The 12,423-nt window shown below is 41.0% G+C and overlaps 1 protein-coding gene across 4 annotated transcripts in view; it reads left to right on the forward strand.

The window, feature by feature from the left end:
- Positions 1–12,423, forward strand: part of cdk14 (cyclin dependent kinase 14) — a 110,190-nt gene that overhangs the window by 25,726 nt on the left and 72,041 nt on the right. Inside the window, exon 1 of one of the 4 annotated variants that reach the window (XM_058646735.1) lies at positions 8,404–8,602. The exons of 2 other annotated variants lie outside the window; for them this stretch is intronic. The gene's annotated coding sequence lies outside the window, so the exon portion shown is untranslated. Of the gene's footprint in view, positions 1–8,403; positions 8,625–12,423 lie in introns of those variants that run through there. One more of the 4 variants, XM_058646734.1, reaches the window with a different exon arrangement.

Here is a 12,423-nt window from a genome sequence, read left to right on the forward strand (position 1 = left end):
TACAAGCACTTATTTGGAAAGGGACTTTCCACCAACACTGTTTTAATTGAAAACATGATGAGCACGTGAGTGCAGCCAGAAACGTCAGAGTGGTGTTGAAGTGTGTGTGTTTTTCATTTAGCTAATGAGCTCACTTTCTGACTCGCTACAGAGAAATCCATAGACGGTGAGAATGGATGAGGGAATGAGCGAGTGATTTTTAGACACAACGTTGGACTCAGATTTGAACTATTGGTGATTGGAGTCAAATGTCGGGGTGACCTCAGTCAGAGGGAGTTTCATTTCACATGGACACAGTGGTTAACTGATTGGAATTTGGTGGTTAAAACATATTTCTTTTTGCTTTGTGGACACAATATGCCAGAATGCCTTGAGGGAATCTTCAACAGTGGATGAAATATTCACATTATGACCAAAGTTCTAGTTTTCTACTTTAATTTGTTCATGCTCTGTCACACTGACGATTAATGTTCCCCCACATTAATGAGCGGGGTTCATTTTCTAGAGGGAGGTGAATTGGCTGAAGCAGTTTAGTGGAGGTTTCTGTAATGCACCGTCCTGTTCAGTGCACTGACAGAGCTGGACTTGTGTGTCAGATTACATGTGAAGCAAGCACACACACACACACACACATACACACACACGGTGGTGAGGGGTGTGGCATTTCCCAAAAAAATCCAAATGTCCCTCAAGTACAGCACTGCACCATCTGGACAATTGGTGTCATATTTCTTTGGAAGCATGCGGCGCACATGATCTCCAGTTATTTTGTCATTCTAATAATAACTCACACAACAGTTTTAGTCCAATTGTAAAGCAATAATGACAATTGAAATAAAACAATAGGCTTCTACTAAACCTTCCTGAAGTTATTGGAATTTATGGGAATTAACAAAAAGAAACTAAAATGTCCTAATCTATCCAGATAGTTAATTTATATATCTATATAAATGCATCATGTATTTTAATTGTATAATTTTGCATGCATGTTGGCTTATGACAAAACTAAATGTTTATGACACAGTTTCTTTTTAAACTATCCAACATTTCCAGATTCTTATTAATTCCCATAGAGTGTTTTCTATTTGGAATTGCCAAAATTCCTGAACGAAAGTTCCCATGCAAGGTTTCTGTAATTTACCAGAAATAGCAACCCTAGCTTCTATATTATTGTTGGCAATGTTGCGAGTCAAGGAAGTAAATCATATGTGTCAACCGGTGCAACTTTTCCATTTCTTAAAAAAAATAATTCTTCTGGTTTCTTGTGTACCGTTAATAATTAGATACATTTTCTCCATAAAAAACAATAAGTTTGGGCGATTGATCAAATATATCGTCTCACAGCGATTAGCCGAGTCCACCGCCAGTTGATTTGTGCTGATTTCTTTTTTTGTGTGCATTTTTTCCCACTTTATGTTGCCAGGGTAATGTCTTCCTCCTTGAGAATTCAACATTATAAATAATTCAACTGCCAAGTTTAATTCAAAGTGTGCCTGAATAGGAACTGGCACTTATTAGTGTACATATTTTATTGTATATATATATTCATTTATTCAGACCCTCCTGACCTTGGTCTCTCTCTTTTTCACTCTTTCACTTTCTCAGTGTGCGTATAATGTGATTTTAAAACATGATGTGTAATAATGATAATATCAATAATAACTGTATTTGCAGAGGCGTTTTCAAGCGAATGAGCAAACAAAAGTAAATAAAGCAAATGGTAAGAAAATTGATGACATATGTGTAAAAATTGCATGAATTCACACATTCATGCATAGATAAACATATACAGCTGTGCATAAACTTACACACTGTGTCTGTACTGCACTGTAAAACTCACTGTGGACCTGCTTTAGTTATTATTACAACTAAAATGTCCAATTTTTCCTATTTGTCAAAATCGCTCGGGGACACAGAAAAAGATTATAGTTTCTCTTGTAGTTTAGGATTATGTGTTTGATGTTCGACAGCTTTTCCATGTCGGTGTCTCCTCCAAACTCCAGGTGGTTGATCACTAAAATTCAGAGTGGTGCAAACAAGCCGATAGCCTGGAGGCTAACCCTAAGGCAATTAGCTTGTTTGCACCGCTCTGAATCTCTGATCGGCAAACTATGGGAACTTACTGCTTGTCCTTTACTTGTTTTTACTGCACATTTAGCACCATAAAAAAAAAGAGTAATTTACAAGTCTGTAAATTATTTGCCAACTGAATACTTAACACAACTAGCGCTAGCACTACTGCTTCACTCGGTAAGTAAGGGGTGTGGCCTATGGCTGTGCCTCGCAGGGCAGCGAGCGCAGTGCATTCTGGGAGTTGTTGTCGTTCATCTGCATGAGCCAAGAATACATTTTCTGCCTTTCTCGGCCAAGAAGGCACTTACTTCGGATATTATTTCACATTTCTACTACATAAATGACCCAGTTTTTATAAACATTTATCTGTCCAGCGGTGAATAATCCTTTAAACAATATTTTTTAGGGTTTTTTTTGTTAGTTTTTGAAATTCTATAGCAAAGGTGTGGATTTCGAGAGAGTAGAATCAGACGGGGATATCCAGGTCAGAGACATTCATCACTTAGTTGAGGTCATGGATGTGGATCAGTGGTTAGCCTCCACGATCATGTGACTCCGCTGAATGAATCCTATTAAGAGGCTGCACATGAACCCCGCATGTGCTTTTTTCTTGATTGCTCAAGAGACGGAGACTGAAAAAAAAAAAAAAAAAACCTGGACATTTCTGACAGGAACAGGAAAAGTGAGTTGACGCTTGTGCTTGTTGTGTTAAAGGACAGTGGCAGAGATGGATGACACCATGGTTGATGACATGTCTCTTGCCTGCGGGTTGCATCTTTTCCATCCCATTACAGTCCCGTAATCCACCATGCATTCATTACACAATGTGACATGCGCCGAAAATTGATATTATATACTCTGACACACGTTGCCACGAAGAATTTATTCGAGCCGGCTCACACGGTTTGACAGGTAATGAACCTGCAAGGTCATTATCACACAATGCCAAGACACCAGTGGGGAGAAGGAGAGAGAGAGAGAGCGAGAAGGAGGGGAATGTTGATAATCTGTTGATTATTTTCTCGAATAATCTAATACATGTTTGGTCCATAAAATGTCAGAAAATAGGGAATAGACAGGTGCATGCTGGCCGCAATTTTTAAATCACGTTATCACAACATCCTGTTTCGGTCATTTTGTTTTGGTGTTAAAATCTAAGTCGAGCAAAATCAGCTAAGGCAGATTTATTCCCAATAAAATACTTTACTCTCTCATCATCCTCCTCATATACTTCACAGACTGGTATAGTGACATTAGATTAAGATGGAGCGAGAGTTTATGTGGTAAATCCCTCAGCTCCACTCCGATCACATACCTTGGTATATGCAGTAGAACAGTATTTCTGATTTTCCTCGAAAGTACCACCAGAGGAAGCTTGTACCACAGTTTAAATAGTTTAAATAGTTTAAATAATAAAAATACATTATATACAGTATAATTCTCTAGCTTACCTCAGTGTGCACCTTTGTCTAAGCATCTTCCCTATGCAGTGTTCATCACATCACTGGGCAGGCTCTGCATTGTCTCTCTGCCCTGACTCACCTTTTACCCCTTGATGGATCCCCCACTCAGCCCTGTGGCCTGTGTACAGAGAGTATGTGTGCACGTGCGTGTGTGTGTGTGTGTGTGTGTGTGTGTGTGTGTGCATTTTCTGCATCTGCCTCCATCTGGTGGCAGAGCAATTTCTGTGTAATATTGAATAATGAATGACCCACAGCCATCCCCCCACACTCACACACACACACACACACAATTCCGTACCATGCTCTCACAGGTCAAGCTGTGCATACATATGTGTGTGTGTGTGTGTGTGTGTGTGTTATGGTTTTAACTGATCATCGTCTGCTGTGGATTGGAAATCAACCCTTGTTTAGATCCAATCTGAGCCAATCTTATTGTGGATTTCACACCTTCCTGCATGAGCGGAACACAGTAGCCATGGTGTGGTTCCTGTAGCAACAAGCCTGTCAGTCAAGGTCATCCAAGACACAGAGAGAGAGAGAGAGAGAAAGAGAGAGAGAGAGAGAGAGAGCAAAGAAAAAAACAGGGTTAGAGTGAGTCTAGATGAGAATGTGAACAAAGGAAAAGTCGTATCTTTGGTATTTTGTAGTGAGAGTGCAGTATATACATATATATATATATGTATATATATATATATATATATATATATATATATATATATATATATATATATATATATATATAATACTGGTGAAAGGGTCAAAGTTATAATGACATATTTTCATACATTTGTATCAGTTTGAGGTGTGATCTCCGTGTCATTAACAGAAGATGTTCCCCAAAACACATTTTTTCATTAAATTTCATCAAAATCTGAAGCTGATATTAATCACATAAGTATTCCCCGTTATATCAAAACTATTTATTCATATACAAAATAATAAATGCTACTAGCTTGATGAACACATACAGCTTAAATATTATGTTTATTTTATTATGTGCAGGGGGGGCAACTGAATGCTGCACTTAACTTAACCACTGACCCTTTCACTTTAGAAATCACATCACATGACTTGTGGGTAATTTTCTCAAGAAAGGAGGAAAATAAACTCATCACTTAAATCACATTAAATCCAAATAATGGAATTGTGACAAAAGAATATCTTTGTAGCCTGAGTCACTATATGTATGATATATCTGTATCTGTGTTCAAATGAAAATTGTAGTCTTAAAATCTTTCTGGATGCCCCCGTCCTGTACCGCCAAATGAAGAAGAACGGCTCAGTCCACACAAACCACATCCATAAACCCACAAAGCATCAGGAGGAAAAACAAAGAGAGCGTGAGAGTGTGTGAGAGTGGAAAGGCTCTTGATGGCTACCGTTTCCTGACATGCTTTGCAAAGGGAGGGGCGAGCAGATTAGTCCTTTGTTTGTTAAACTCTGCCGTTTCGCCATTAGATGTCACTAATTCTTACACACTGGGCCTTTAAAGTCAAACATCTAAGAATAATTCCGTGCACACGAAAGTTTTTATTTCTCTGGAATTTTATTCTTGAACTTCATGTCCTTCCTCTACCTGCTAGGTGAGGCATTTTAAGATGTTTTATAAGGTCACAGGTGTGCCTTGGACTGGTCACAATAGAATAAGAAGCCACTCTAACGTGTGCACTTCTATAACTGCACACACGTCCACCAGATCTGTTGCCTGTGAACCTCTCTTCTCCCATTAGCAACCTCCTATGCGGTTCCTAATGGAGCTTTTCCAATATACAGTTCTAGCACTTACTCATGACTATAGTGCTGCCTCAACGTGGGTGGGGTCGTCATTGCACGGCTGCACGAAACTGCCGTGATGTTCATTTATACAAGACACAAACTAGTGACGAGCAAAACACTTGTTTTTGGTGTTACTGAATCACAAGAATCAGTTCTTCAAAAGATTAGTTCAGTCACTTCCTGCATCCCCGGAGCACAGACTCTCATCTGAAGCTACATTATGGCTGAACGGGATGTTGTTCGGCTCATGATCGCCGGCTTTCAGCATTGCTGATGCTAATAACTCCAGACTCATCAGTTAAATATTGAGTTTTCAGAGATTTCCTTGCTAATTGTTGGAGGGTAATGGTTAAGTCTTTTTAACTGATCTACAGTTAGGCATTGTTTGATTTGATTCTTGTGTCGGACGTTGTGCTCATGACTCTTCCAGTGATGACACTCTCTCCCAATCGGTGACCGGCAGTCTGTTGATGTCACATTTTAGTATCTTCGAACCTCGCCAGAGCAGGTACTATCCCTTATGGACAATCAAAAAAAAACAAAAACTAGTAGAATCAAGCTCAGTTGTACTCGAACTGTAAAGTGCAAATTGGCAGTTCATCCAGCCTGCCACATTTTGCCACATGAACCCAAGATAATAAAATCAGGCTGCATCACTTGAGTCGCGTCTGAGATCAACGACCCAGACAGCTGCAAAAACAGTTGGTTTGCATAACTAATTTATCATCCATGTGTTGTATATGTTCTCCTTTCTTTTCCCGTGTTCTGTTTTTTTTTAAAATTCATTTGTGGTAGTGGAGAGAGGTGAGTTGGCCTGAAATGGGATCAGCGTTGTGGTATAGCAGCCTGTTTAGATCCAAATAAAGCATTACTTTGATACTTTGAACCCTGGGTCAGTGCTCCGATATGTTCACATCGTTGCTGCGTTGTGTCGTGCTTGTCATACACATACGGTTATCCTTCAGTTATTTTCTCCCTCTGCACTTCTGTTTGTTTAAAAATCACTCCCCCCGTCAATCAAAGACTTATCTTGCACGCTTTTCAAGTTTGAAGGATGATTTGCTATTTGAGCAGCTGTTGGGCCAAAAATCTCTGCAGAATATTTTAAACTTCATGTATAGTAGCTGAAAACACTGCAAGCCATAATATACTACATGACCTGACCTATCATGTAGCCATACTCTTACTGTGGGAGTGGAGCGGGTGTAGTAGAATCTACATGTGTTTTTATTTTTTTTATCGCAGTGGCATTTTGCCCACATGGAAACACCGTTTTTGGAGACCTGAAACAGTATTTTTTGAAAAGTGGGGAAATCTCAAAACGATGACCTTGCATTTTTCGTGTAGACAATGAATATGCTACTTGATGGTAAAATGATGATGTCACAATCCCAGACATTCACTGTCCCTATCGTCGTCATTATTGTCGTCTTCATACTCTTGTATTTACTGTGTTTACAACTATTTCAATGCAGAGTAACTAAAGTCAGACAGAAAAGACGTTAGCTGTCACCAGAACATGTCCTGTCCTCAGTGATAAGTGTTGAAGATCAACAGAGAAACTGAATTGTAAAATAAGGGGAGGACAACGGACATTAATTTTCTTGAATCAACACAGATTAGTGATTGACGGGGCGTCTTTTTGACTCTATGGAATCATCATTTTCTAAATGGTCATCATGCTATATTTAAGACCCAGACCATTACAAAACTGTTAAATGATGTTATTAATTAAGTGAATGTTGGCAGAGTTTCTTGTAAACATATACAAATAGTGGATTTGTCCCCTTGTGGCCAGACAGTTTTCATGCACTTCACTCAATCTGTGAGTTAGGAAACTATGTCCATTTATCTGAGCAAAAACCAAGCTTAGGTCAAAGGAAATGCCCACAGAAAATGTGTGTCTGAATATTGTCTGAATGTACTGTATGACAAGTGCAGTCAGTACATTGATTTAGGGCTTCCGTCTCTGTTGTTGGTATATAAAAGAAGGGATTTCCTGCAGTCATAAAGGGGAAAAAATCAAATAAAGAAGACAGGAGGGAGGAGTCCATCTTTCACACAAGACTGCCCTCCTGCTGAGAAGCTGACTCTCTGCCGTGAGGGTCGCTCGCATAAAAATTGCCAGGGAAACACCAAACGAATCGCTGCTTCCTGAACACTCTCCTATGAGACCCTCTCACAGCTGCAGGAGCTTCTAACTAATGCTGATGCGATTTACCAAGAGATCTGATTTGCCAGTTTGCAGCGCTCCCCCTATGCGTTGATCTGTTATCTCAAACATCGTCTGCTCTGGAGCCGGTCCTGCTAAGCTCACGTTACCATGGCAATTTACGCTGGTTAAGAAGTGAAACGCCATCATAAACCTGACAAAACACAGTTAGACCTGACAGTGTGTCAATAAACACAAATCCGGCCTTTTGTATTCTGGGCTCTGGCAGATGATAATCAATATTCAGTATTCTAAATAGATTATCTGTTACAGAATAAATTGAGTTTCAGCGGCGTGCTCTCATCATGACATCATTATTTATACTATAGGACCATATGTTAAAAATGGAATGTGTATTTTTTTAAATATGACATCACCAAACACAGTGAGGTCATAAATGTGTTGATGTTGTAAAGCTGTAGTTGTTTGAATATTTGTGCATGGATACCTTAGACTGTATTGGAGCAATGAATTAATCTTTAACGGCGCTGCAGCCTGCGACGTTTGCTTATCAAGTGGCGTCCTGAAGCAAAAGAGAATATTTAATCCACCTCAGCAGCTTTCACTTAGCATAGCTCAGCTCAGATTCTCACACAGTGCTGGTTGCATCACTGTAGCCTCAGCTGCTAGCCATCACTGCTGCAGACACTGTTTGCTTCCTCAAACTCCTCTGGGCTGTACCATTTCCGCCGAGCAGGGGTCCTCTAGGGTTTCAGGATGTCCTCGCTTTCGCGGGAGACGTTTTCTCTCCCGTCTCCCGCGATGCACCCGTTCCTGCAACCCCCCCACCCCCCCATGTGCCCTCCCTCCTTGTCCCTCGCGAGCCCACGAGTTCATTGTCTCTCGGGGCTGCTGGCCAGAAACAACACAGCCTCCTAATACACTCCGCTGCCTCGGATTTCACTCCCCCCTCTGCTTATAGTACAATCTCATCGTTTCCAGCTTGCAAAGAGAGCAGAAGAGAGAGAGAGAGTGAGATAGAGAGAGAGAGAGAGGGAGGGAGGGAGATGTTTTGAGCTGGTTTGCAGGGCGAGAGGTTTGCCTGAATGCGTTCTGTCTGCTCTTTAGAGACATCCAGGTGAGCTGTTTCTTCCTGGAAGGTAAGAGGGAGACTGAGATTGTTGCTTATTTTAGTCTGCATCCGTTGTCATTACTCCCCCTATTGCTCTTGCGTTGGGTGCATTGCTTCTGTCAGTGTGTGTGTGTGTGTGTGCATGTGTAATTGTGCATCCCCAGGCATACCACACATACACACGAACTGTACAAGGCAATGTGCAGACGTGCCAGCATTCATTCATTCATTCATTCATTTACAAAGCAGATATAGATTGCAGTTATGTGTGTGTGTGTGTGTGTGTGTGTGTGTGTGTGTGCGCGTTATGTATGCACGAGTGTCACTGTTGTGTCTTGTGTTTTGGAGGCGCCCGGGTGTGATGATGACTTCTTATGCTAGCATGACAGCTATTAAGTGGAGAGCCCACCTGAGTCCCAGTGCATCCCCAAGAGGGAGGATGTGACAAGTGACTCTTGCATGTTTTCTCAGCCCAGAAGGACGGAATGCAGGTTCTGTGTGGCGGACGTGGTGGAGAGAACAGTGACAGGCCATTCACCATCTGTGGCAACATTTTGTTGACGCGTAGTGAGGCTTTCTGCTGGGCCATAAGCAGCTCTTTGCGTTGACAGTAGGCCAGCCTCTTTGCAAAAAAGAAAGAAAGAAAAAAAGAGAGAGTGGAGGAGAGCGGAAAGAGCACAAGTGGAGTATCGGTAGTATCATGTGTTTGAGAGAGGATAAGTGTTGTCAGGATACAAGGGCCAAGTGTTGAGCGTAACAGACGATTGACAAAAGCTGTTTTTACCTGATCGTCATAGAAAATCATAGAGGTTGTTTCACAAATTCAAGAAACAAGCGCTTGTTACAGCTTCTTATTCTATTTTTGTTTGGTCTTGCACACATATTATCGTGTTTTGTGGCGGCTACACTTGTGCCCTGTCTAAGGCGCGGGGAATGTTTTATGGGGGACAGATGGCAACCGCTCTTAGCCTCAAGGGTTTGGTATACTTCAAAAGAATGAAGTTTGTGCAAAGTGTTTGTTGAGCCACTTCTAAAGGCGGCCATGTTTATACCTGTTGACAACACTGAAAGCTAGGACACACGCAGTCTGCTGTCATCGCACCGCGTTGACATGATGAAGAGTACAAATGGGAATAAGAGTGCATACTCTGAGACATTCTCACCAGAAGGCATTCATGAAAGGGAAGTGTAAGGCCTGACTGCTGCGACTACACCGCCGTGTTCAGGGTTGCTTAAAAATAACATGTTCTATGTTTGCTTGGATTATAAAAAAAAAATGTAGGCCAGCGAGTCAAAAATAGGCAAGCAAAAAATGCACATTGGTGTGTTTTTAATGATTCAAATGGCAGGGCCTAATTTACTCTACAGTATACCTCATGGTTGCTGTGAAGATATAAGCCAAACCACATTTTTGAGATAATCATTGTGATTCATCATGCTTGGCATATTGATTTTAGAAAACATAGCCATCAGAGATAGTCATTGCTGTACAAAAGTATTTGGCAGAAAACATACAGTACTTTAATATGGAGTTGGTCGCCCCCTTTGCAGCTATAACAGCTTCCACACTTCTTTGAAGACTTAACTCAGTAGTTTGAAGTGTTTCTATGGGAATTTGTTGCCCATTCATTCTGTAGAACATTTGTGAGGCCAGGCACTGATGATGAACGAGAAGGTGCTCGATGGGGTTGAGGTCAGGGCTCTGTGTGGGCCAGTCAAGTTCTTCCACACCAAACTCAAAGTCAAACCATGTCTTTATAGTCCTTGCTTTGTGCACTGGAGCACAATCATGTTGGATAATAAAGGCCTTCCTGAAACTGTTGCCACAAAGGTGGAAACATAGCGTTGTCCAAAATGTCTTGGCCCGCTGAAGAGTTAAGATTGTCCTTCACTGGAGATAAGGGGCCTAGACCAAAGCCTGAAGGGGCAGAAGAAAATGGAAGATGGTTTGGATTACTTTAAACACTGTATGAGGTGAGGAAGGCCATGTGGAGGTATGATAATTGCTCTGTCACCTTATAGCAAGAACATCCTCAGTTCTAATCCTGGCTCAACTAGGCCCTTAGTGGACTTTGCTTATTCTACTCATGTAAGAGAGTCTCTGCAAGTATAAACACGGCCTCTGGCACAACTCTAGTACCTCTTTATCTACAGCATAAGAACCACTGGGTGCCAGTGTCATTAATATTAAAGTTTGGGCCAGGCATTTCCTGTCCTGCGTATTAATGTTTAAAACAGAAGTGTATGAAAATGGCCTCATATTTATCTGGTTTTACAACCTCTTGCTACAGATTACATGGAACTGTGAGTAGATGAATCCAGTGGATGTTTTCCAGCCTATTACCAGAACTGAGCTCTGGGATGTAAACTGGATTTGTCATGATCTGTACAAGCAGGATTTAGCCTGTATGTGAACCTATTCTATTCTATGTTTATATCTACTCATGAATGTGACATACCATCCCAGTTATATTTTGCTTATTTGTGTTGAAGTTACAACCTGAGCATCAGTGCTACCCATACTGGCCTCTGCAAGGATCGCTCCAGGGCAAGACCTGCAAACAGGCCTCTGACAGAACATGCTGGGCTTGTATTCAAATGTGATTCCTCAGAGACTGAGCGAGGGGCACGTGGTGCAATTCATATCAAGTGGCTACAAAATGAAGGTGTTTGCTGAAGTGGCACTTGTGGTAATGAGTCAGCAGGGCCCAATTACACATGAAATCCACATCCACTTACATTGTCATTCTGATTTCATGTGGACTCATCATTGTCAACATATTATGTAATTATTAGCTATGGCCTGGGCCATTCCTCAATGAATCAACCAGCCTGCTGCAGTGGTCCAGAGTTAAATATGCCAACAACTGTAGGATCAATTGGGACACAATTTTGTACTGACATTTATTGTTCCCAGAGGATGTAACTGTCTGACTTTGGGGTTCCCATGACTTTTCCTCCATCGCCACCAGCAGTAAAATTTTTGATCTTTTTATATTTGCCTGTTAGTTTTGGAAGAACAGACCACAAGAGACAATGGTGAAACCAAATACATGCAGGGTTTTTCCCACATAGAGAATTTGCTAAGTGAGAAATTGCCTGCTGCCTGTGCCTCTTCACAAAATTTCCAACACGTGCATTCAAGGAAAAGACACCAGTGTGTGAGAATTGTATAAAATCTGAAATCTAGTTAAATCGAGAGCAGCTTCATTGGAATTGAATGAATTCAGGAAATGTGTGGTGATAGCCAGCACTAATCTACTAATTGGATTGGTACAAACTTAATTCTCCCCGATGTTTGAATTGTAGCCACAATTGTGTTGTCTGCATCTGCCAGTTATTCTTGTAACCTGTTTTATATTATAGTTATTTTACCTTTTGAATTGATTGCACCCTTAATCATATATAAATATACTATATGGACAAAAGTATTTGGCGACACCTGTTAAGAATTCATGTGATTCAATCAGGCTTTGGACTTGGCCCCTTATCTCCAGTGAAGGACAAGTCATTTTGGACAACTTTGGGGGAACAATTTCATGAAGGTAATTTTCTGTTCCAACATGACTGTGCCCTAGTGCACAAAGCAAGGACTATAAAGATATGGTTTGAGTTTGGTGTGGAAGAACTTGACTGGCCCACAAAGAGCCCTGACCTTAACCCTACTGAACACCTTTGGAACAGAGATTGTGAGCCAGGTTTTCTCATCCAACCAATCCAATCAGCGTCTGACCTCATAGATGCTCTACAGAATGAATGGACACAATATTGCCAAAGAAACACTTGTAAATGTTGAGGAAAGTCTTCCAAGAAATGTAGAAGCTGAA

The sequence above is a fragment of the Solea solea genome, chromosome 13 (assembly GCF_958295425.1).
Source record: "Solea solea chromosome 13, fSolSol10.1, whole genome shotgun sequence".
NCBI classification, from domain to species: domain Eukaryota; kingdom Metazoa; phylum Chordata; class Actinopteri; order Pleuronectiformes; family Soleidae; genus Solea; species Solea solea.